We start from the raw sequence: 23,629 nt of genomic DNA on the forward strand, positions 1-23,629 counted from the left end.
ATTCATTTTGTTATTTTTCCCTTCCCCCTCCACCCCTCTTTTCCCTCTATACAGTCCTTCCTTCCTCCATTCTTACCACCTTCCTTATCCCTAACCCTAAACCTAACCCTAACCCTAACGCTAAGCTCTCCTACCCCCCATTATATGTCCTTATCCGCTTATCAGTGAGATCATTCGTCCTTTAGTTTTTTGAGATTGGCTTATCTCACTTAGTATGATATTCTCCAATTTCATCCATTTGTCTGCAAATGCCATAATTTTATCATTCTTCATGGCAGAGTAATATTCCATTGTATATATATATGCCACAGTTTCTTTATCCATTCATCAACTGAAGGGCATCTACTACAGAGATACAGCCACATCAATGTTCATAGCTGCTCAATTCACCTACAGCATCTTAAGGAAACCAGTTTGTATTGAACTAACCTTTTTGTAAATTTCACTGCCAGGCCTATTTTGAGGAACAATGCAGAGGCTGATGCTGTTGCTCACTAACTTCAGCTCTTATCACTCTTGCCTAGAACTTCATGGTGCCTGCCTAAATCATGATTGATCACGTTTGGAGATAAACCATCATTTCTGTTTTATACTCATATTAATGTAAAAAAAATCTCACTGCCCCTGCTGAATAGCATGATGGCCACCTGCAGTCCCACCACTCAGGATGGCCCTCAATTCCTTGGTTTGTATTCCAGATCACATGTGCTTCCCAAGATTTTCCTGTTTTAGAAATTGATCTTCTTTCCTACTGTTGATGCTTCTGCCAGCACTTGTAAGAACCTCTTTGCTGCAGCAGAGAAATTCTTTTTGAAAATCAGTTAATAACTAAATTACTTGAGATGATGGATTAACAAGGTGATAGTCTCATGAAAATAAATTCTGTGGCAGGTTAAATGTAATGAGGTCTAAATGATTCATCAAATTCCAGTCAGGGATCAAATGCTGAGTAATTTAGTAAAAAAAAAAAATTTAAAAATCATCGCCATTATAATTTTCAGTAACTCTGTAACTAGAACTTTTATTATGTCACACATGGTGATAGGCAGAATAATAACCCTTCTCATTCCCAGACCTATCAATATATATTACCTGAGATGGTAAAAAGAACTTGCAGACGTGATGAAGTTTATGAACCTTGAGAGAGGGTGAGAATCCGAATACATGTTCACTAATACATAAATCCCTAAAATTGAAAAGCCTTTCCCAGTGGTCAGAGAGATGCTGAACGACCAAACAAGAGTCAGGGAGATACAACTGTGCTGACTGAAGGTGGAGGAGACGTGCCGTGAGCCTGTCAAGGTGGGTGACTTCTAGGAGTTGAAAAAGGTAAACAGCCTTTCCCCTGCAGCCTCCAGAAGGAACACAGCCCGCTGATGCCCACTGAGGCCTTGATTTTCACCTAATGAAACCCATATTGGATGTGGAATACTGAATCCAGAAGTTAATAAATTCCTATTGTGTAAACCCCTAACTCAGGATAATTTTGTTCCAGCGATAGTAGAAAGTTAATACACACTTTGAATAATTTTCTTACGTAGTCTCTGTTCTCTTCTACAAATTCTGCCCAGAGGAATAACACCTTGCAAGCCATTTATATAAGCGGCTTTTAAAATCTTACCAACAATTACATGTTTTCATTTGAACAGGATATTTAGCCTATAAGATAGACAGACTCACACTTATTAGATGAGGATGCAGGCCAGATTATAAAGTGCCTTGTTGAAGGTTAAAGCTGAAAAGTAAGTGGCTGGGTGAGGATGTTAAATCTCGTCTTCTATCTCTTTCAATCTTTTTTTTTTCTATGACATCAAACCTGTTACTAATATTATTGCATATTGACCTATTTAGGTAGAAAGAATAGATGTAGACACAGTTACCTTTATTTTTTTAAATTTTTTAATTTTTACAGACTGCATTTTGATTCATTGTACACAAATGGGGTACATCTTTTCGTTTCTATGGCTGTGCACAATATAGGTTCATATTTCCTATTTCATAGAAGTCATCTGTAGTGAATGGAAGAAGAGTTCCTCACTTTTAACTCACAATCCAGTGCTATTTCCAACTTGTGCTGCCACAAATAAGACATGATGTGTGTTTCTAGAATAAAACATGCAAGTTATTTAAAAGAGAGAAGAACACAGGTTTTAGATCAAAGCAAACTTGATTTTCAGAAGAAGCAACTTATAACAAGTTGGTTCACCTTCTTGAATCTCAGTTTTGTCATTTGTAAAATGCAAGTAATAATGCTACTTGATACAGTTTATTGGACAAAATTTTCAATTCCTAATGGGAATATTGTATTTAAACGCAGCTCCTAGAATATGTGCATACACAGGCATCTGGTCAGGGTATCATGTCAGTTTCTGACTGCTCTCTGTTCTTTCTGTTCCTTTTCACAGACAAATGGAATCCACATTTCAATCAGTCAGAAGTCACTAAATCTTGACTCTAATCAAACTAATAAAATCCAACTTAAGAAAGAGTTAAGAGGTAAGCAAGATGCTTCACTATATGAATGAATTAATTTGTAGTGGTTCCTTTGCCTTCTCAGGCCCCAAAAGGAAACTGGCATGAATGTGAAAGCTGGATTTAGTTTTCTGGATGTCTGTCTATAAGAGATACAAGAGAAGATAAACCTTGACCTCAATGAACTCTCCTGAAAGAAACTGCAATCATGTTGAAATCTGTCCTGTTTGTATGGGTCCCATGGAATCAAAATTGATGGGAATTGAGTGCCCCCAGATGAGCACAGAGCCACTGAGAAACTGGGCAAATCTATCCACAGTCATTTAAAATACAGTCATGCTTATAACTCTAGAAGGAACTTCTGCAGTTCAGCACAAACCCACTCTCTAAAAGGCATTTTTAAGGAAAAATTTTAAGTAAAAATGAGACATAGATTTGTGTTTTATTGTAAAGTTCTGATTATTTTGGAGTGTTCTTTGGAATTCTTATAATGAAGAACAGTAATATGTAATTTTGAAGAAAAAAAAATTTATCAACAAGTAATTCTTCATAGAGGCTATTTCAAATACTGAGAAATAGATAAGGCATTTTATAAAGAAGTATTCAAAAGTCTTTCTTACTCCATGACATTTTTCTGTGATAGAAATTAAAGGGAAGTTAAGAATGCATGGGTTATTTTAGTTCCTCTCATGTCTGAATCATGACATGCGGCTTGTACACTTCCTTCCCATTGAAGACTGGGAATAGGATATTAAGGGACACACTGATCATTCTACCAACCACTTCTCAAGTCCTGGGTCCTCATTATGTATATAAAACATATTAAGCAAAATTGCCTAACTGAAATGAACCCAACCATAAAATGGAGGACTTGGAGTTAGACAGAAGTTTTGGCTTTCATTGAGCTTTCCATCCAGCCATCTTAAAAGCTATTTTAGTTCAACATGCCCCAAACTGAACTCAATGTCCCCCTCTCTCAAGCTGCCCTCCCTCTGGTTTTTCCCTTCTTAATGGTAGCAGTCCCATCTCTTCACCCTAGTTGTGAACACAGGAGTTGGCATTTACCCTTCCTCCATTCTTCCCTCACAGCTGGCAAACCACTGTGTCCTAATAAGTCCGGCCCCAAATAGCCCTGAACTTCAGAAAAATATCACCACCTATGCCTCTGTCCAGGTGTGCAACTTCTGTTACCTGGATACTGGAAATGATTTCTTAGTTCATCACATGTTCTGTTCTCATCTCTTTCTTCCTCTATGACACTTAGTTTCTTCACTATCACTCATGAGACGCTTGAGCTCAAAACCACCCTGCTGTACCTCACCCCCTATGAGATAAGAACCACACACCGTAGCATGGTGTAAACTACCTTTCTTGTTTGGATCCTCACCAGAGAACTTAGCTTTTGCTAGCTATGCGCAGGTGCCAGCACTTGGCCTTGGATGGTTGCCTCCGGATATGCTTATTTTACTACTCTACACTCTGTATCTACTAGGCTTACCAATAAAATAAATACCTTGACCTATCTCTCAAGAAAATCCTGCTTGTTCTTTCAAAGTTTCCCTTCAGATGCCCTTTTCTGAGAAACCCACTTGACTCCAGAAGGATTCCGCTCTCTCCCTGTAAGCATCTGTTCCACATGTGGTAAATTTACCCATCTTTCTTCCTCATTATATGCCAAGCCCCTTAAGGGCTTCTCCTTTATCACAGGGTGTGGAATATGTTAAGCGTTCAGTTATTGCTCTCTGGATGAATGACTGAATTTAGGCTAACTTTTCCCCTTGTCTAATAAGGTAATTAAGCTCCAAGGAAGTTAAGCAACTTGCCCAAGGACACATAGCTGGCAAATTCAAGAGCCAATAAAAGCAGACAGGAAGGGCCTCCAGATAGCAGCCTAGTAATCACTCTCTGCTGCCAGCTGCTTTCCTATTCAACACAACCATATCCTACGGCAACACCATTCTCCAAGTTTCCTATCTTTATTAGCAGGCTTTTATTCTTGGCTTGATTCACTCTTTTGGTGCCAGCACCTTGATTTTCCTGTGGGGAGCTACCTCTCATGTGTTCCCAAAATCCATAGTTAGAATAAGGCTATCCCGTTCCCTGACTTCAGGGGAAGCAACCTACAGCTTCCCAAGGAGACTGCAGCATCCCTCTGGGTGGATCAGAGTCAATGTCAGCCCAGGACTTGCTAAAACTTTTGAGAGAGGCTCTCCCTCCACCGGGTTTGTGAAGCTGAACTGAGAGAAGAAGCTCTTTAAAAGAAGTCAAAAGAGAGAAAGAAAGTTGAGAAATTTCTTGAGGACATTGAACACCTCCAGCCTATTGTTCCACATGCCAGAATGGTTATCTATGTGATGTGCTAGCTTGGCTAAGTGGCACTCTAGCTCCCAAAATGCACTTCCCTGTAAGTTTTTGGTTAGAGTGGAACACAAGACATTTTGCATGGGAGTCAGAAGTGGAGATGAAGACAGCCATATTGCTTTTACCCATGAGAGGAATGGGTAGAGGCAGCAGGCAGCACTGCAGTGAAAGCACATTGCTGGTTTATCTGCTCACTTGTCTTGGTGGGGCAGCCAGGTTTGCATCTACTTTGTTTTGATTCAGATTTCCTTGGTTTTATAAACTCCTGGACAGGTGTATTTTTACCTTCATGACAAAAAGTGCCTGCTTTCCATCTGCAGGAAGGAGTTGACATGATCAGGAGGTGGTAAGAAATAGACCAGCGTTCCAGTTCTGTCCTCCTGGGTTCCGACTCATGTTCAAGTGTGCCAAGTTTTCTTTATGCCTTCCCACCTGCCTTCAGTTTCCCTGCCTGGGAAACAAAGGCAGCAGCTTAACAGAGACTAGTTAACCATCTTTTGTAATTGCATAGGTTAAACTCTTATTATAAATCCCTTTGTGTATGTGCTCACGTGTGTGTGTGTGTGTGTGTGTGTGTGTGTGTGTACATGCTCTTAATTGGTTAAACCCTTCTCTGATTAGACCCTAACAGATACACAGAACTATCCCTGGGCTTGACCCTAACAGATACACAGTACTTTTTCATGACACAATTGATGTTTAGTTAGTGTGTATTTGGTTTCTGTCACTTGCCACTAATTTTAGGATTAATATGCAGATTTATCATATCTTGACTAAACTTGATATCCTAAGGGCAGGGTCTGTCCTTCATTCATCCTAAATCCTCAGCACCCAGCAGAATGCCAGCTACGGAGCAGACGCTTGAGAAACACATGTTGAATGAACTGACAACAAACGGCTGCAGAATAAAAATGCTCTCCTGGGACCCTAACGCTAAAGCCTTTCACAATGTGGATGATGTGGAAGATGAAAAGCGGAATGACAGGGAACCCCTGGCCCCTGGAAAAGGCTATGAAGGTCCCGCGTCTGAGGAGCAGCTGAGCCATCCACCTGGCAGCCTGCGAGGAGGCTGCACATGTCTGACATCTCATGTTCACCACTAGCACAACAGGTGTCCCAGGGCAGACAGCCCTCGCCCGGAAGTGAGCTTCCTGTCACTGCTGACAGGGATTCACAAGAGGTGCCTGAGAGAAGTGGTGCAGGAAGGGATTTTTTTAAACAGAAAATCTGAAAGCGTATCAAGTTCCTAGAAAAGGAAGCTTCTGAGGAAGGCGATCTCACAGTAGGAAACCCCATGAATCATCTTAAGAATTTATATCTGAGGTAAAACATAAATGCTAACTATTCTTTGTGCGTGCCTAGAACACTTGACTAGATCCTAAGGAAATATAAGTGGTTTATGGGAACCACAAAGGTTTCTGAACAGAAATTTTTAGAATGGTTTATCCGATTTTTGGTGAATCAGGAAATTATCCAGTTTATTTCCAAGTACAAGCCTTCACAGAGAAAAACAGGAGACATGCTACTGTATATTAAATCAAAATGGTGGGCGTGTAACAGGCTGATAGTGACTCCAAAGATATCTAAGACCCAGTCCTGGAACTTGAGAATATTGCCTTATATGGAAAAGCTTCTCTGTAGGTATGATTAAGGATTTTGGTTGGGGAGAGTATCCTAAGTTATCCAGCTAGGCCTTAAATGCAATCACAAGTGGCATTGGCAGAGGGAGATGTGACCAGAGAGGAGCCAGTGCAGAGTAAGATTTGATAATCTGGCCTTAATGATGGAAGGGCGGGTCTGTGAACAACAGAATGCAGCTCTCAGAGGTGGAAAAGGTGAGGGAAGGGATTCTCTCTATATCCGCTGTGGGGGCCTGGCACAGTCATGGCCCTGCCAACACCTTGTTTTTAGCTTCTTCAAACCCATTTTTGACTTCTGACCTCCAAAACTGCAAGAAAATAGAATGTGCTATTTGAAGCCATCGCATTCAAGGTGATTTGTTACAGAAGCCTCAGAAATTTAATAGAAGGGACCAAGCCACAGAGGTGCAGCTTCCTGGACATAGGCTGTAGGGAACAGAGCCACACATGGGCCCTTAGTCAGTTAGATCCAGTAAAGGCCAATGGGCCCAAACTGGCTCCACACCCTCAAAGAGTGCCCTTCCAGGTTATAGAATGCCCCTAAAATTCCTCCCCCATCTTTATTAAGCATCAGAAATAATATCTCCTGGATTCACTGCCTCCTAAACTTATTCTGGTGACCTTGGTGTTTGTTCCACTGACTCCTTGCTTTTATCTCTCTGCTTGACTCCTTCTAGTGGACATTTCATTTAGACAGCTCAGGGATTCTTTCCCTGGCTCTACCTTGGGATCCTATCTTTAAAGTGAGTGTTGACACCTTGCCTCACAATCCATGGGCCTGAGCAGCTTTGTTTCCACATCCAACCCTGGTTCATGGAATCCCAAGTGGATTTAGTAAGACAGGTCACCTTACTTTCCAGCAAGGACAGTGTAGTAGATGGAACAGAAGAAAACTGGCCTTGGAGCCAGAATGAGGCCTAATTTGGTATCCTAGCTCCAACTCCTGCTGGTATGTACCACTAGCTTTCTCAAAAGTCAGATTTCTCTTCTGTAAACTGGAGACAATACTGTCTTCATGGGGTTTCTGTGAGGATCAGAGGTGATGTATAGAAATTTAGCATAGTGTTCAGCACATACAAGATGCTCAATAAAACTGTATTATAATTATAAATCAAGTCAGTGGTCATTTTTATTCTTTCAGTTAATATTTTCTTTTCTGTGACTGTGGTCTCTGTAACATAGACCCTCCCCTGACTATCTATCTTACCTAAGGCCTCTTGAATGAGACTCTATTAAGGAGGATTCCAAGTTACATATCAGTGAATCAGAACGGATGTTAAACTCCAATTCAGGTTTCTTGTCTGACCATCTGAGTACACCAGGAGAGACTTTTATGAAGTTTGAGACACTAGATTCAAACACCAACTCTGTTTCTACTTCCTACTTATGGCATTTCACAAAATTATTTTTCTTATTTGTGTTTTAGATACCACACTGTAAAGTGAGGATAAAGCAGTGACAAGCAAGGTAATAGAAAAATTGTAAAAAACCGATACTTCACAAGATAGCATGACCAAATGGAAAAAAAACAGAAAAAATGTTCTGACTCCATTGACTCTGAGTTCAGCATACAATAAAACACCACTATGTACCCAGCAGAATGGATAAAATAAAGATGACTAACAATTTGGAGTCTTAGTGAAGAAGTGGAACTGGACTCTCCTCCACTGAGAATGGAGTGGACTCTCCTCCACTGTGCCACTCTTCTCAGGCACAGGCAGGAGCAGTCTGGCCCTGGTCCTGCCTCACCCTGTGGAGTTAGGAATCCATGCAGTCTGAGAGCATGCTCACTCAGAACACATCCCTGCTCCTTCCCAGGACTATAGTCCAGATAGTTAGGTTTCCAGAATTTCTTGTCTAAATAGAACTCTTCCCCAGACCCATTTTTGAAAAAGCAGACCCAAGTGGGTGATCAAAGAGTGGTAATACAGACAGGGACTGCATATACATGTTAGGCTTGTTGCAATGCAAGATATAACTCAGTGTAGGAGAGAAGAACAGCAGACTTTGGAAGAGGTGATAAGGATGGTTGTTCCCATGCTATCCCTGAGAATAATGCAAAACCACTATGAACAATGGCTGTACTACATCTGCAAAAGCTGAAAAGTAATTTCACCAATGTATAAACCAACAAAAATGAATTACTTGTTTTTATGTGTGTAATACATAAACACACATACACATACTTGCATATATATATATATATGCATATATATATGCATAATGTCATAATGAATATTAATATATATATATATTCATTATGACCCCAATCTAGAAACAACGAAGATTTTCCTCCACATTAAAGTTTGCAATTAAATTGCAATATATTTATACAATAGAATACAGACAACAACAAAAACGAATTACTGCTTCATGCAACAATGTGAATGAAGTTTATAATAGTGATTGCACTTGTCATAGTAAACCAAAGAAGTAGGAGACAAAGAGAACATACAGTTTTATTTCATTTAGATAATGTTCAAAACTAGGACGACAGAAGTCAGGATAGTGATTAATCCTGGGTACGTGGGAGGGTGTGTGTGGTCCATGTTTTATTTCTTGATCTGAGTTATAAGTTATATAAGTATGTTCAATTTGTGAAAATTCATTGAGATGTGTGAAATGTATACCTACGATTTACGCTTGCTGCCATGAGTCATGGCAGTCATATACTGTTGTCTCAATGGGAAGTGAGCTCAGGGCTTCCCACCCTAGCTCAGCCTCAGAGTTGCACACCATTGAATGTTTACCAGAGTCTATAGCAGAAGGCTTTGCACTATCTGTGTGTTCCTGATACAGGGTGTGTCCTTTCACAGTAACTGTCAATTTCCATAGGTGTGTCCCTCAATGTGCTGTGCTACTTGAAGGTGAGAACTGCCTCTTCTATTTCTATCTTCCCAGTGTTTAACACTGTTTCTAGCACAGGAGTGATTCTTGATAATCCTGAATCAAAGAATGAATTCCTGACCTATAGCAGCCATGTAATGCATGTCAATCCCATCTCTCCCCATCTCTTTCTCTCCTCTTATAAGAACCTATTCTAAGCAGAAGTCTCTTCAAATAAAATATTTTATTAACAGTCTGAATAGAGACAATAACTGAACCCACCTTAAGTGACTGTGTAGTCAAAGTACATGCCATGATTTCACTATCTACCTGGACAAATGCTTCCACTGAAGAAAGTCACCACTTGCTTGGCTTGTTGCTTAATCAGAAAACACCTGCAGTTAACAGGGTCTTTCAGGATGTTAGACAAAACTTTCAATCATCCATGCTATGTGAAGTGGAAGATTGAAAAATTGAACAGCTGATAGCAAGACAACCCACTTCTTCTGGGGACACAAGTACAGTTAATGTGCATTACAAGCTTACATGAATCCACTGCAAATGCCTCTGAGAGGAGGAGAGTCCAGAAAGAGGACCCCAGTATCTGATGAGCACTTGCTTATGGTGCACAAGTCCTATAATTGTTTGCACATGGCTTTTTATTTAAACAACAACAAAAAAAAGTAATAATGAAGAGTGAGGTATAATTAGCCATGGATTGATTTAATTCCTTGGATAATATATAGAAATACTCAATTTTCACAATTATATTTGAAGATAAAGTTCATATAACCAGTGTTTGGAAACAGGAGAATTAGAATCAATTTAGATGCTCAAGTTGTGATACTTCCGTATTAAGGAGTAACGTGTAGTTATTAAAAGATCACAGCACATTTCCATATGGATTAGCATGGAAAGCATCTGAAATACACAGAAAGTTCTGAAGAACAACATGCAATCTCCAGTCACAAAAAATTCAAAGAAAGATGTGTTGACAAAACACATGGAAAATCATCTGGAAGGAGTCACACAAAGCTTAACAGTGATCGCATCACAGAGGAAGAATATGAGAAGAGGGGAGGCAAGGAGGGAAGGGACATTTTACTTTTTCTGATTTATTTTTCTGATTAGCTTGAGTCTTTCATAATAGCTTGTACCTCTTGATAACTTTTTAAACTTCAAGGTATTGGATTATCTTGGAAAAAAAGTTTGAAAACAATGCCATTACTTAACTTCGGCATTGACTCTTTCTCCATATCAGTTTCTCCAATTGTAAAATAGTGATAACTACCACTTCATGGTGTGGTAGCAGGAGGTGGTCTATGTAAGACTTTTTACCTAGTGCCTGATACTAATAAAATGTATTTATATAGGCTATTTATGCTATCTAATAATGCATGCCAGAAATCAGTGGTTCAAAACAATGACTATTATTATTGCTCATGGAACTGTAGCTTTGCTGGGAGACAGCTGGCATAAACTTGGCTTGGCCAGGCTACTCTGCAGAGTTTGGCTCTGTTCCACATACTCACACTTGCCTTAGACCAGTGGGATAGTCACAGCATGTCCTTCTTATGGTGATAGCAGAAGCACAGATAGTGCAAACATGTGAGGTCTCTTAAGGGCAGGGTTCAGAATTGATACTCTGCAATTTCTATCTCACTGTATTGGCCAAATATGTCACATGACCAAGCTCAAGGTAAAAGGATATAAAAATATACTTCACTCTGGGTGACCAACTATTTTCTCAGAATCAAAAATTTTCAGGCTAACCAGAAAAGTCTTTGGTAAAGAGACCAATTGGTCACTTGAAATCTCTCTGTTCCTTCTGTGGAGATAAACTTCCAAGTCACGCAGCCAGGGGTACAGACAGTATAGGGACTAGTTGAAGAACCCACCACACCTTTAATACTGTTATTATCTCAGCAGCTAGGAAAACAAGCACATAGTAGGTGGTCAGAATTATTTTTGGTAGATTGGTTTCAAACAACATCAGATCTCCTCAAAGTCTCCAACAGAACATTTTCTAAAATATTACCCACAAAGGAAATGCATTAAGATATATCACTAGCAAAGAGTTATATTGTCAGGTAATTAGGACAGATTTTCAAGGAAGCTTGACTCTTTCATACATAATTTTAACTTCATTTGACAAAGAATAAGATGAGTCTCCTTCAGTCCAATGAGAATTCCTAATAGCAAACTCCTATCCTTCTAGGGAGAATTCTTTTTGCTTATATAAGATTCATTTTTCTTTATTGAAAAATGGGTGCTTTACCACTGAGCCACATTCCCAGCCCTTTTAATTTTTTTTTTTTTATTTGAAACAGGGTCTAACTAAATTGCTAGGCTAGCCTTGAACTTGCAATCCGCCTGCCTCAGCCTCCCAAATCACTGGGATTACAAATGGTCACCACCCCACCCAGCAGCTTATAGCAGATTCTTATCAAGGAAGGTTATTTGACTTTTAATCATTTGCTTGTGTGTGAACAGCCTTCTCTGTTGTACTAATCCTTTTCAAATGCCAGACCCATGGTGGGTGACCATCCATAGAGGTCATATCCAAGAAGCTCTACCTGCTGCTTGCTGCTGCCCACCACTTCCCTCCTCCTATCTAGACTGCATTTGTCGTCTTCACACTGGCACTTACTGGATAGGATCAATGCACAGGCACAAATCACAAGAAATGGCTTATCTCTCCTCACAGGCATTTTCTTTATCCAAATTATGCCAGAGAGGAAAACTTATCAAGGCCCATAAATGTTTGGATTTTTTTAATCCTTGAAAAAAAATTTTTTAAAGGTAAAGGACTCTAGACATTCCAATTGAGAATGGGCTACTTTAGTACTCGAGGTTCATTTTCATACAAACTGGGAGAACAAAATGAAGAATTGCTAACAAAAATGCTTTCATCTGAGTAATCGTGAGCAGGGATCTGACTTTTAAGGGTTGGAGTCAATGTGGCACTTTGTTTCAAAACTTAAGGAAAAATAAACTAGGGTTTAAGTAACCTTTGGGAAAAATATCTGGCCACCAACCTTGCAACAAATCCCAATCTAGGTGCCAATAACAAGTGAATTAAGCTGCTTGGATTATTTTTAGTGATTGAAAAGGATAGTTCAGACAGATTATCTCAAATTAAAATCAATAATTTTAAAGATATCAATACTCAGCTCATTATATTGCAGCGGGTTAAGTAAGAAGTACCACCTCCAGGATCAAAGTCTTTTTGGCTGCCCACCCCTCTCTCACAAATGAATACTCTCCTTTCAATATTTGCACAGCTTGTGGTTCTGAACAGACCACCTGCTCTAAAAGACCCAGCAGCAATTTCATCTGAAGATTTAAGATGCTGTTAATCACCTGGGGCTGATAGAAACTGACAGCATCTATGTTGGCCTGAGGTTCCAGTGCAGCTGAGCACCAGGACATTTCCAGTTAACAATTAGCAAGGGCAAAAAACAAGCTGATTCCTGAGATGAGCTTCCTCCAGTCCTTCCTTTGATCTGTTGGCTCCCACACCATCTGTTTTCATTCTTGTCTTAGTTTGATAAGACAGATGGTCAAGAAGCATGTCATTCTGGGAAGATGTAAAAAGGCAAGGAGTAAATAATAACCATGAATATCGCTACCCACAGCCTTTCCCTAAATGATCTTGCATGGTTTTATGACTGTAACGACAAACCAGGACCCTGAGTTTAGGGGACCAGCTTATCTCCTAACCGTGACTTTCTGGGAAGGGTTCTCCAACAAACATTTTTTAAGAGCAGGCCAAATAATAAACAAGGAAGAGATAAGACAAAGTGATGATGTCTGTTCAGCTTTCCAAATCATCAAGGGACCAAAAAGAGAGAGAGAGAGAGAGAGAAGTACAAGGCAAAAGTCAACCCAGAATTAAAAGCTACTCAAGGGATAAGAATTTTTTTAAAAAATCTATTACATTTTAGAAAGTGTCTCCAGAGACATAGGGCAATTTTTTTTAAGAGTTATTGATTAATGGCTTGGGGAAAGGGGATGTTTAGGGAGTAAGAGACTTATCGTTTTATTTCCTTCTGGGAGTAGAAAGCACAGAAAGACAGGAAACCACCTGAGCAATTAGAATTGAAAGGTCAGGGCTAGAGAAAAATGGAGGAAATGAAAGTTTTTTCATTTCATCCTTTCCATATTTTCTTAAAATAGTGCCCTCATAAAGAGGAGAATTATAAGTAATAGTTACTGAAGGTTTACTATGTGCCAGGAACTTCCCATATTAATTCTATTTTACAGTTCACGTACCACTACACATTTCACCAATCCTGACACACATATACATCCCCCACTTTAACCCTCTCTCTCTCTCTTACACATACACACACACACACACCACACACATTACATTTTAACATAGAATTGATGTTCCCTTACAATCATAATGGGCCAAAAAGCAGACATGATGTAATTCTGTCATTGTCTGTGAATGTGTAAAGTCATATTAATGTCACTTCAGTTGACTTAATGCACATCATTGACACTGCATATGTGTTTAATCTCTGTTTTAAAATCTGTTATATTATTAATTGGTATTTAATTGAAGGTTATTTTATAAGCACAGAAACTGAGCAAAGTGGTATGGGATAAATTCAGTATTAGTAAAGCAAATATTCATATAGGAAGTAAATTTCATCTTTTCTTACAAAGCAACAACCAAATGCTTTATAAGACTCTCAGAATCAAAGCTACCAATAGCTTCATTTTGTTACTGAGAGTTTTATGCAAAATTATTGCTATTATATGCCAAGAAATGCAAGAGAAGACAGAGAATGTTATCAAATTCCAGAAATAGATTAATGCCATTTCCAAACTTAGCCTGGTTTGAATGACTGGTGCATGATCAGCAATGTTATTTTTTTTTTTCTTACTGGAATATAAAATAATGGTGCATCTTCTATCCAGTGGCACTTAGCTTCAATAAGAAGGATATTATCACAAGTTTTCTTTAGCCAAAAAATAAAAAAGAAAGAAAGAGAAAAACAGAGGCCAGATAAGTTAAGTCACTGGTTCCAATGTCCAAAGAGAGTGAGATCTTAGAGAAAACACTTAAAACTAGGCCAACCTCATTCCAGAATTCATGGTCTTTCATGATGATAATTTATTTCCCAAACAGGGGAAAAGATTGGCATGACTCTTTGAAAAACTGTCAGATCAAGGCACTTCTTTTTCCAATAGATTTTTATCTCAGTCAGAGTAAAAGTTGACATCCTTTGCAAGGCCTAGTGGGATTTACAGGGTCTGGGATGGCCTCCTGCCCCCTGGCCTTATCTCCCTCTCTTCTCCTGCTCCTCCTCACTCACTCTGTTCCAGCTGCACCGATTCCTTACTTTCCCCTTAGCATGCTGCCAAGCTCACTTGCACTTCAAATACACTCCTGCATCAGGATCTTGACTTAGCTGTTCTCATCACCTGGAGCAATTCCCTACCTCATCTCCACTTCATTCACAATCCTATTCCCTCACTGTCTGCTCAATGTCACCGTATCAGAGCCTCGTGCCCTTTTAATCCCTTTTAACGTTTCATTTTCTCTGTAACACATTAACACATGAAATATCACATATGAATTTTTTTCATTTGTTTATGAAACAATGTAAGTAAGCTTTGGGGAGCAGAAACTTTGCTACCTACATTTCCATATCTCTATAAACAGTAGATAGGTGATACAGGAATGAAAAAATGAATTAATCTTCCATTGACAATGTGGTACCATATCTTTCCCTTCTGTTTCATTATTGATTCAGAAAATTATGTAAATTGATGTCTGTGGATTATTATTATTTTAGAAATCAGCAATTCTGTTTTTCACTCCTTTTAGGAGATTAGTGAGGGGTGACACTTGTGAAGTTGGACCCCCTGGATTTTAATGCTGACTCTGCCACTTGCCAATGTGAAGTCATGAAAGTTATTTAATTTCTCTTCAGTTCCTGACCTGTGAAAGTGAGATAATGATAACATAGGATTTACTTCTGACAATTCTTACAAGGATTAAATTAAATAACACAAGGTCTGCCAAGTGTGGTGGTGCACACCTGTAACCTCAGCAACTTGGGAGGCTGAGGCAGAAGGATCACAAGCTCAAAACCAGCCTCAGCAACTTAGCGAGGCCCTAAGCAACTTAGTGAGATATCCCTGGTACTAAATAATAATAATAATAATAATAATAATAATAATAATAATAGCAACAACAACAATGAAAACAAGACCTGATAGGTAATAAGCATTTAATAAAATATTTACTTTTATTGAACTATTTCCAACCTAATAGGAACTATTAGGAACAAAATACTTCTCAACCAGGGGGAAATTATTTCCCCAAAGAGGATATTCGATGATGCAGGAAATGTTTTGGTTATCATAGCTAGGGATGAGATGCAGGGTATCACAAAGACCAGGGAGCTGCTAAATATCCAAATTGCACCTCAACAACGAACAATGACCCAGCACAAAATGGTAATGTCACTGATAAGAACCCAGATAAAGAACATTTGTTCAATATACCACAAACCAAATATTCAGAAGTAAGAAATTTAAAGAAGAAACATTTAAAACAAACAAACAAACCAGCATTACTCCTCCTGTCATGCCTATAAATTCAACTCGGAGATGGAATCCATGCTTGTCTTACCTTCTCTGGAGGCCTGGCCTTAAACCTTTTACTGTTGCCCTTCCGGATTCAGGGCCGACCCTATGCAGGCATGGCTGTCCAGGTCTCAGGATTCTCAGCCAGTTGTCCATGAAGACTCAGGTCTGCCTCTTCAGTTCTGCATTAGACCACTAGAGGGTAGAGAAACACTATCCATCATTCAGCATTTGGTCAGCTGAGTTGAAATTGTTGGTAATGTCAATCTTAATAAAATGTTAAATTAGTCCTGGCCCCTAAAATAAAAACTGCTCAGAATAGATTTATTAAACCACTTGATGTGTATGCAATTTAACAGGCTGATTCAAATATTTCACTCTAATCGTCATCACCCCAAACTGTAAGGTAAGGTAGTAATTAACTTCAATGTCATGCTAAATGAAGACCTAATAAATAGCCACTGATAAAACTGTGACTATTATGACAATTATTATGATTTGCTTTAATGTTCTGATAATATATTATGACTGTATTTAAAAACTTTCTTTAATGAAGATTTGATTATACTGTGGGTAAATCATATCAAATTAATGTATAGAATCTTATCCCCCAGGAATTAAGCAAAAATTGAGCATGAATTGAAACCTAAAAATAAATTCAAAATTAGAATAAATAGCATGTTGTTGAACCCTGGACCAAGCACAACCCAGAATTAATGCTCATTTTTGTAACAATATTGCATTAAGGACTTGAGTGACTAAAAAACGATATAGCCTGATCACCAAATATTCAAATATAGCTCCGTTTCACACACTGAGGTTTATAGTGGAGCCAATGAAGAAGTGTTGAAAAGAAATTTGGAGTGTTCCAGGTGTGGCAGCACATACCTGTTAATCCCAGTGACTTGGGACGCTGAGGCAGGACATTGCAAATTCAAAGCCAGCCTCAGCAACTTAGAAAGGCCTTAAGCAACTTAGTGGGACCCTCCAAAAAAAAAAAAAAAAAGTAGAGGAAAATATGAAAAAATTATTTGAAGAAAAGAAAGTCTAACTATTTTCCATTACAACTAAAATTTAACAAATGTGGTAAAGCAAATATTACATACATGACTCCTAAACTTGCTCTTCTAATATTCCAAGATGTCCATAATTATTACTTAAGAGATTACAAAATTCTGTTCAAAAGTTCAATTTTCTTGGACTGGGGATATATCTTATTTCTTAGAGTGCTTGCCTCGGAAGCACAAGGCCCTGATTCAATTCCCAGCACTCAAAAAAAAACTTTAACTTATATACACATGCACACAAATACAAATGCAAGTAAATAAAAAGCTGTGTGAGCATTTTGATACGGAGCTAAAAGACAAAATGATGCTGTCAAATCCAGCAAATGAGAATAGAAATCAATGGTTCATAAAAGTTTCAGTAATGCATTAGAAAACACCAGACTTTAAGAGACTACGCACAAGGGTGGTTAACTATACAAGTCTGATATCAGATTACAGGTTTGAATACTCCTTCAAATTAATAGTTTTGAAGCTCTGGGAACATTATTTTATGTCTCTATATCATAGAATACATGAGTAAATATGGGTATGACATTTAGAAAAGTCCTTTGCAAGTATTAACCTATGTAAGTGTTGTCTGTGATAATTATTTCATTTAATAGATTAAACCATCAGAACAGATAATATCTAAACCCCTCTGTTCTACTGGACACTCCTTTTTTTCCTGGAGTATTTACTAAATCATTGTATTCCCCAAGTAAAGCAACCAACTGAACATATTGGACTTCCTAGAAATTAAAAAAATCTGAAAAACTTGGCTCAGTTTCAGAGCTGTCCCATCAAAATCATCACAACAGAAGCAGTACTTCATTTCTTTTCTTCTTTTCCTTCCCCCATGACACACCCACCCCACACCCCACTTTTATGTAAACAACAGGTGCAAATGATGGAAGGAGAGGAAGTAATCATTCTTTTTCTTCTTTTTTCCATTTAACTACAACACTCAAGCTGGACCTGAAGATAATCATAATGCACAGCAGGAAAAATAGCCTCTTAAAGTCATTGTGGATCCTCCTTTAGAAAGCTCAAGTACATTAATGGAAACAACATTTTTTTCCCCTCTTATTAGATTCTAGAAAGTTTTACTGGATGTTGAACTTTTTTATTTCCCTCCTGTAATAACTGGTTATCATTAACTTCTGATAAGACCAGAGGAAGGGGAAGGGGGGAATACAAAGACAGAAATAATGTTCAGCAAAACCAGGGTCCAAAATCTTGTCCTCATGTCAGCTCTGCAAGAGTTAAAGCCTTAGTCTGTTGCCATGGAAACAAGACCCTTATGTCTGGTGATGTGGATTCCAGGGGCATAGAGTGCACCTCACCTTGCACTTCATTCAACTCCAATCAGCTGCATTTCATTCAGAAAAATCCTCATTTACAGAGTTCAGTCCCCAAACCTAAAAGGGCCAAACTGTCAGATGTTCAGTACATGACATCACAATTTCATTAGTGAAAACTCACTAACCCACGTCACAATCAGCCTCATATCACATCAGTATTTTATCCCATGATAGCAGGAATGATTTGCCTAGAAGTGAAACATTAAAGTATGCATGTAATAAAAAAATAGGTACTACAAAGTTTGCATTACTATTATTTCCTTCTTTTATAAGCTAGTTCAACAGGGCCTCCTTATTTGAAAAAAATTATGTAAATATTTCCTTACTCCACCTAAGCACAGACAGACGGATTGGTTTTGAATTCTTGCTTTACCACTTGTTACATAATTTTAATCTAAATTCCTAATTCTAGAGCTGAAGTCATAGCTCAATGGTACAAAATGTGGTTAGCATGCACCAGTCCCTAGGTTCAATCCCTGGCACCGAAAACCAAAATAAATGCATGAATCCCTAATTCTCTGTGTTTCTACATTCTCATTTGTAAAAGAAGAAAAATAATAATCTCTACATCACAGGATTATTGTGAAGATTAAGTAAGTTAATATACCAAAAACATTCAGCACTTGGCATATTATAAAACACTACTTATATAGATGTTTGTTATAATAAGATTAATTTCTATTGTAGTTATAATTTTTTGAAGAGAGAAAGAAAATTTGTTGTCTTTAGATGCTCTTTATTTTAATCAATTTTGAAAAACTCTATTTGTAATACTCACTTCTGTAATTTAGCCTGGCTAAATGAGAGAATGCAATGTTAAAAGAAAGGAAAAGGGAATTCTTTTAGGAGGATTTTTCTATTTTCCTTCATTTTTGTCTCTGAGGCTCTGGGCAAGCATTTTGGTACATTCAGTCACTGTTCATGACAAGCCCAAATGAATGAATGAATGATGAACAGAACAGTTTTCTAACCAACTGGCAGCCAGGGCCATTCATTCTAACTGTGGAACTGTACTGGAAATTACTTAGCAACCACTTGAGTAAATGATGGAAAAAACTCAGCGGAGCAGTTTGATTATGGTAATCAAGCAAACATCATTAAAGTCTTTCTCCTGACCGTATTTCCTGAGCTCTATTTATCTGCAAGTTATCAGAATAAACAGGTCCAATTAAGAAAAACAGGGGCCCAAACATCCCAGATCATGGGTGTAGAGAAATATGTAGTCTCAAAGCTGTTGGAAGAATGTTTGGCAAATCGTTTGGCTTGTATGAAGACAAATACATTACATAATGGAATGTTTTGGATTGGAAATCTTTGCCAGGACACAGAATTAGTGGCTTGTGCAAGCATACCTAGTCCCTTGGCAGAAGTGACACTTGAATAAAATTTCTTCTTTATGCCACCCTGTGACATGACTCTAGTTTAGTTCTACCATCTCCTTCTGTTCTTCTAAGGGTCTCTAGTTAGGAACATCTAAGAAGTTGAGTGTGATTTCCCAGAGTTTTTCCTTATAGGTCCTTACAAGCTACAGTAAGAACTGTAAGTTCCAAATCCCCAAAAGGCAATTCATCTACTCCAAATACATTTATCGAGCATCTACTAAGTAATATACTGAGTTTTCTGTTAGGAATACAAAACTAAATTAAAAGTAAGTGCTTGTTTTCAAGAAGCATATATCTACTGGAAGGAAGAGATATAAGAAAACAATAATAAAACAATGTGAAATATTTCTACAGGAATAAGTACAAGGAACTATGTGAGTATATAATAACACTTATAATAGCTAACATCTTTTTTTATCTGTTACTTTTCTAAAATTCTGTGTATATTATCTCTTCCAACTTTATGATTGTCTTGAAAGTAAATTGAGGGATGAGAGTTTAAGTCATCTTTAGTCATACATTAAGTGTTAACAGTCAGTTTAGGAGAAAGGTGTAACTTGCTCTGGGACAATGACAGAGATTTCCTGGAAGAAGGAGGTAGACTATGCTATGCTACATGGGAGATGAATGAGTCCATTAGATAGCACAGGGGGAAGAGCAACCTGGCAGAGGGAAATGTGTGCCAGTGTAACCCTTACACATGGAAAGAGGGCCTCAGCTCCTGGGCTCTGCCACTCCTGGCTCCCCACCAAGGTTATGGAGTCTGTAGGGCCAAGAGATGCTTACCCAGAGCCCATCCCCACACTCCATTCTAGCCCCTGATCTGAATTCCAGGACTCCAGAATTACCTGCCCCAGTGGCCCTTTACCCCTTACAAAATCTAGAAGGGCTTCTTTCTGATAATCTCCTCCCAGGGGTGAACTAAGACTATTTTTGCTGATAAGAACTAGTTCTTGCAGGATGTGTTTATGGTTCCTGATGTGTGGAATATGTGCCAATATTCCCACAAGCGCAATCTTTGGTGGTGCAGGAGAGATCAAGGGGTGGGAAGAATAGCCTGGTAGACTGAATGCTGGAAATGCCCTCCTGGGCTGTGACATTATGATGGGGAATTCTGAAGTCTGAGAATTCAAAATCTAAGCTTAGCTTTATAGGTAGTTTTAAAGGTAATTTTTAAAACCAAAGGCAGAGGACAGAACATTTTATGTAGCAATGTGTTAGTTTAATGTATACATTTTAAGAATTTAGAAATAGAGCCTATGACCTCCATGTTTACTCAAGTCTTAGACCCTGTAAATGTCAGAGGTGGACCTTCTGTGTATGGAGATAAAAGGCACTGCTTATTCAGGAAACTGAACGTTTAAGCCTAGAATGTGAAGCAGAGGGAAAGAAGGCAGAGTTCAGGAAAGCACTTACCTACCTAGTTAGTTCGTTAGTTAGTTATTTTACTTAGGTACAGAATGGAGTGTGGGAATGGGCTCTGGGTAAGCATCTCTTGGCCCTACAGACTCCATAACCTTGGTGGGGAGCCAGGAGTGGTAGAGCCCAGGAGCTGAGGCCCTCTTTCCAGGTGTAAGGGTTATACTGGCACACATTTTCCTCTGCCAGGTTGCTTTTCCCCCTGTGTTATCTAATGGACTCATTCATCTCCCACATAGCATAGCATAGTCTACCTCCTTCTTTCAACTTAATTCTGAGAGCAGTGATGGAACTTTAGCTGGCAAGCAAGTCAGCATTGGGTTTGCAGCATTTACATCATACTCATCAATCTGCTCTGTCCCCACAAAGAAACACCAGATATTTTCATCCTTTCGTCTTCCCTTTGCTTTCAACCAAAAGCAGGAAAGAGGAAGAGTGAAGGTGACTACTCAGCTGGAGAGAACCTAAAATCACAGCCAAACCAGAGCCAGGAGTCCACAGACATGGAGGACAAGACAAGGGAACAAGTCAAAGACAGCTAAGTCATCAAAGAACTATGGTAGACTTGAGGCACAAAAGACAGGACATCCTTGGAATGAGACGTGCTTCACCTCCAAGCCTTGGAAAGCTCTCAGGAGCTGCAGACAACTCATATTGCCTTATTTTCCAGAGCCTGGTCAGTTGGGCCAAGTGTTTAGATTTAGAATAGGTTTCCTATCTTATTTACTGTACAAGACTGCATCTACCATAACTGATGGACACTGGACAAACAGAATCCTCCTTCTGTAGATTTCTAAAGTAGATATTTATCAAGTTTTCTTGCTAAAAATAACCTAATTTTCTCATGGGGAATTATCTTTCCCATGTGGTTTGGGGAGAAGCAATAGCAAAACAGGAAACTCCAACCAAAATTTCCATCAATAGGACAGCTGATCTTTTGATGAGCACCCCATTCCACCTTGCAGTCACACAATAGGGTTGTGAGTGAATCTCAACCTATCAAACACGCACAAGTAAGACTGTAAACTTTGAGCCAGTGAGGCAAGAATATGACAACAACTGGGGTGCAGATTGTTGCTCAGCAATACTTGGGGTGTCTGGAAGCTCTGCTGAAATAGACGCAGGAATTCCAGGGTGGATTCTTGGACCAGACTGCCCCAGGAGAATGACCTTGGAGGTAAAGGATACTGCCCATCCTTGTCCCAAGAGTGGCCCTCGAGCCTCCTGAGTTCCTTTCATCATGTCGATAAATTCCCAAGTGCTTCCATAAAATCCACCAACCTCCTTTCCATGTCATGAGCAGTTTTTGCCCCAAGCAGTGCTTGCCAGTAAGTTTGAAACCCTGGAAATTGCTGCTCAAAATTATAAAAACACAGATTTTCACATAATCACAGTTTACACTTGGAACCCAGTGGCTTCTCCACTTTTAGCTAAGTATAATTGACACAATGCAGAATTATGCTTCTGAGTTCTCTCCTCGAATCCAGGGTGTGCTAATTGTTACAGACCCACTTGACTCTCAGTTTACTCTGGGACAGGGGTCCCTGAAGGAAAGGGAGTTATTTTTTATTTCCCTGGAGCCCTGTGATTCCTGATACTGAGGGAAAGATAAATCAGTTTGGTGAGGAAGAGAAGCCACGGCACTGCCTCTTTCCTCTGGCAAGGACCACTGACAAGCTCGGGCAGGAAGTACAGATGAAAATTGAGAAGGCAACTCATGGGTGGCTGCTTGGGCCTTCATGGCTGGCTACTGATCACACTTGGGCAGAGTTTGATTTAAAATGTCATTTTGAAAATTAGAAAAGCATACACACACATACCCAACTAGACAGATGTACACCTCCCTCCTCCTCTTCCTTCTCCAACACTCACAGGAAACACATGTCTGTGTTGTCCTAAGTCCACTTGCTAATTAGCATGTTTCAGTAGCACATTTCACGGAGGATAGGGAGGATTTCAAAGGGATTCCTTCCTTTTAAGTTGAGACAGCTGGTGCTAATTACCAGGCAGGAAAAGAATGTGCAAACAGATCACTGAGAAGTCCCCATCAGTGGAGCAGAAGGCTAAAGAGGTCTTGCGTCCTGTTGAAGAAACCTTCTTCAGAGGGTGGAAGGGGCTACCTTCTTCACTCACCCCAACAAGCAGCCAACCTGTTTCGTCACTCTGGAAGGAGGTGGAGACCCAGCCCAGGAGCACAAGTTCAAAGGTCATTCCACAGCATGTGTGCAAATTTCACAGACAAGTAGTTTGAACTCTTTGAGTAAACGAGGACACTCAAAGAGGCACAGCGGAATGGAAGCCGACTATGACTTCTTCCTTTCTAAACCCACCTCCAGATTACTGACTCAAAGTTCATCTCTAAAATTAAGTGTTGCTGTGAAATGACGTGCAGTAAAAAGAAACAAAACTTGGATTTATGGTTTAGTAATACCTCTCGCAGAAAGAGCACTAGACCAGAAATATCTAATTATGAGACTTTTCGAAGGTTATCCAATTTTCCTGAGCCTTAGGTT

At 39.1% G+C, this 23,629-nt stretch overlaps 1 long non-coding RNA gene across 1 annotated transcript; it reads right to left on the reverse strand.

The window, feature by feature from the left end:
- Positions 1–1,916: 1,916 nt before the first annotated feature.
- LOC306661554 lies at positions 1,917–23,268 on the reverse strand. Its single transcript, XR_013763896.1, has 3 exons — positions 22,937–23,268; positions 15,955–16,103; positions 1,917–2,103 (listed from the first exon to the last, which is right to left on the reverse strand). It is a non-coding gene; the product is annotated as an uncharacterized lncRNA (long non-coding RNA).
- Positions 23,269–23,629: the final 361 nt, after the last annotated feature.

Source organism: Sciurus vulgaris (assembly GCF_902686455.1).
Source record: "Sciurus vulgaris genome assembly, chromosome: 5".
NCBI lineage: Eukaryota > Metazoa > Chordata > Mammalia > Rodentia > Sciuridae > Sciurus > Sciurus vulgaris.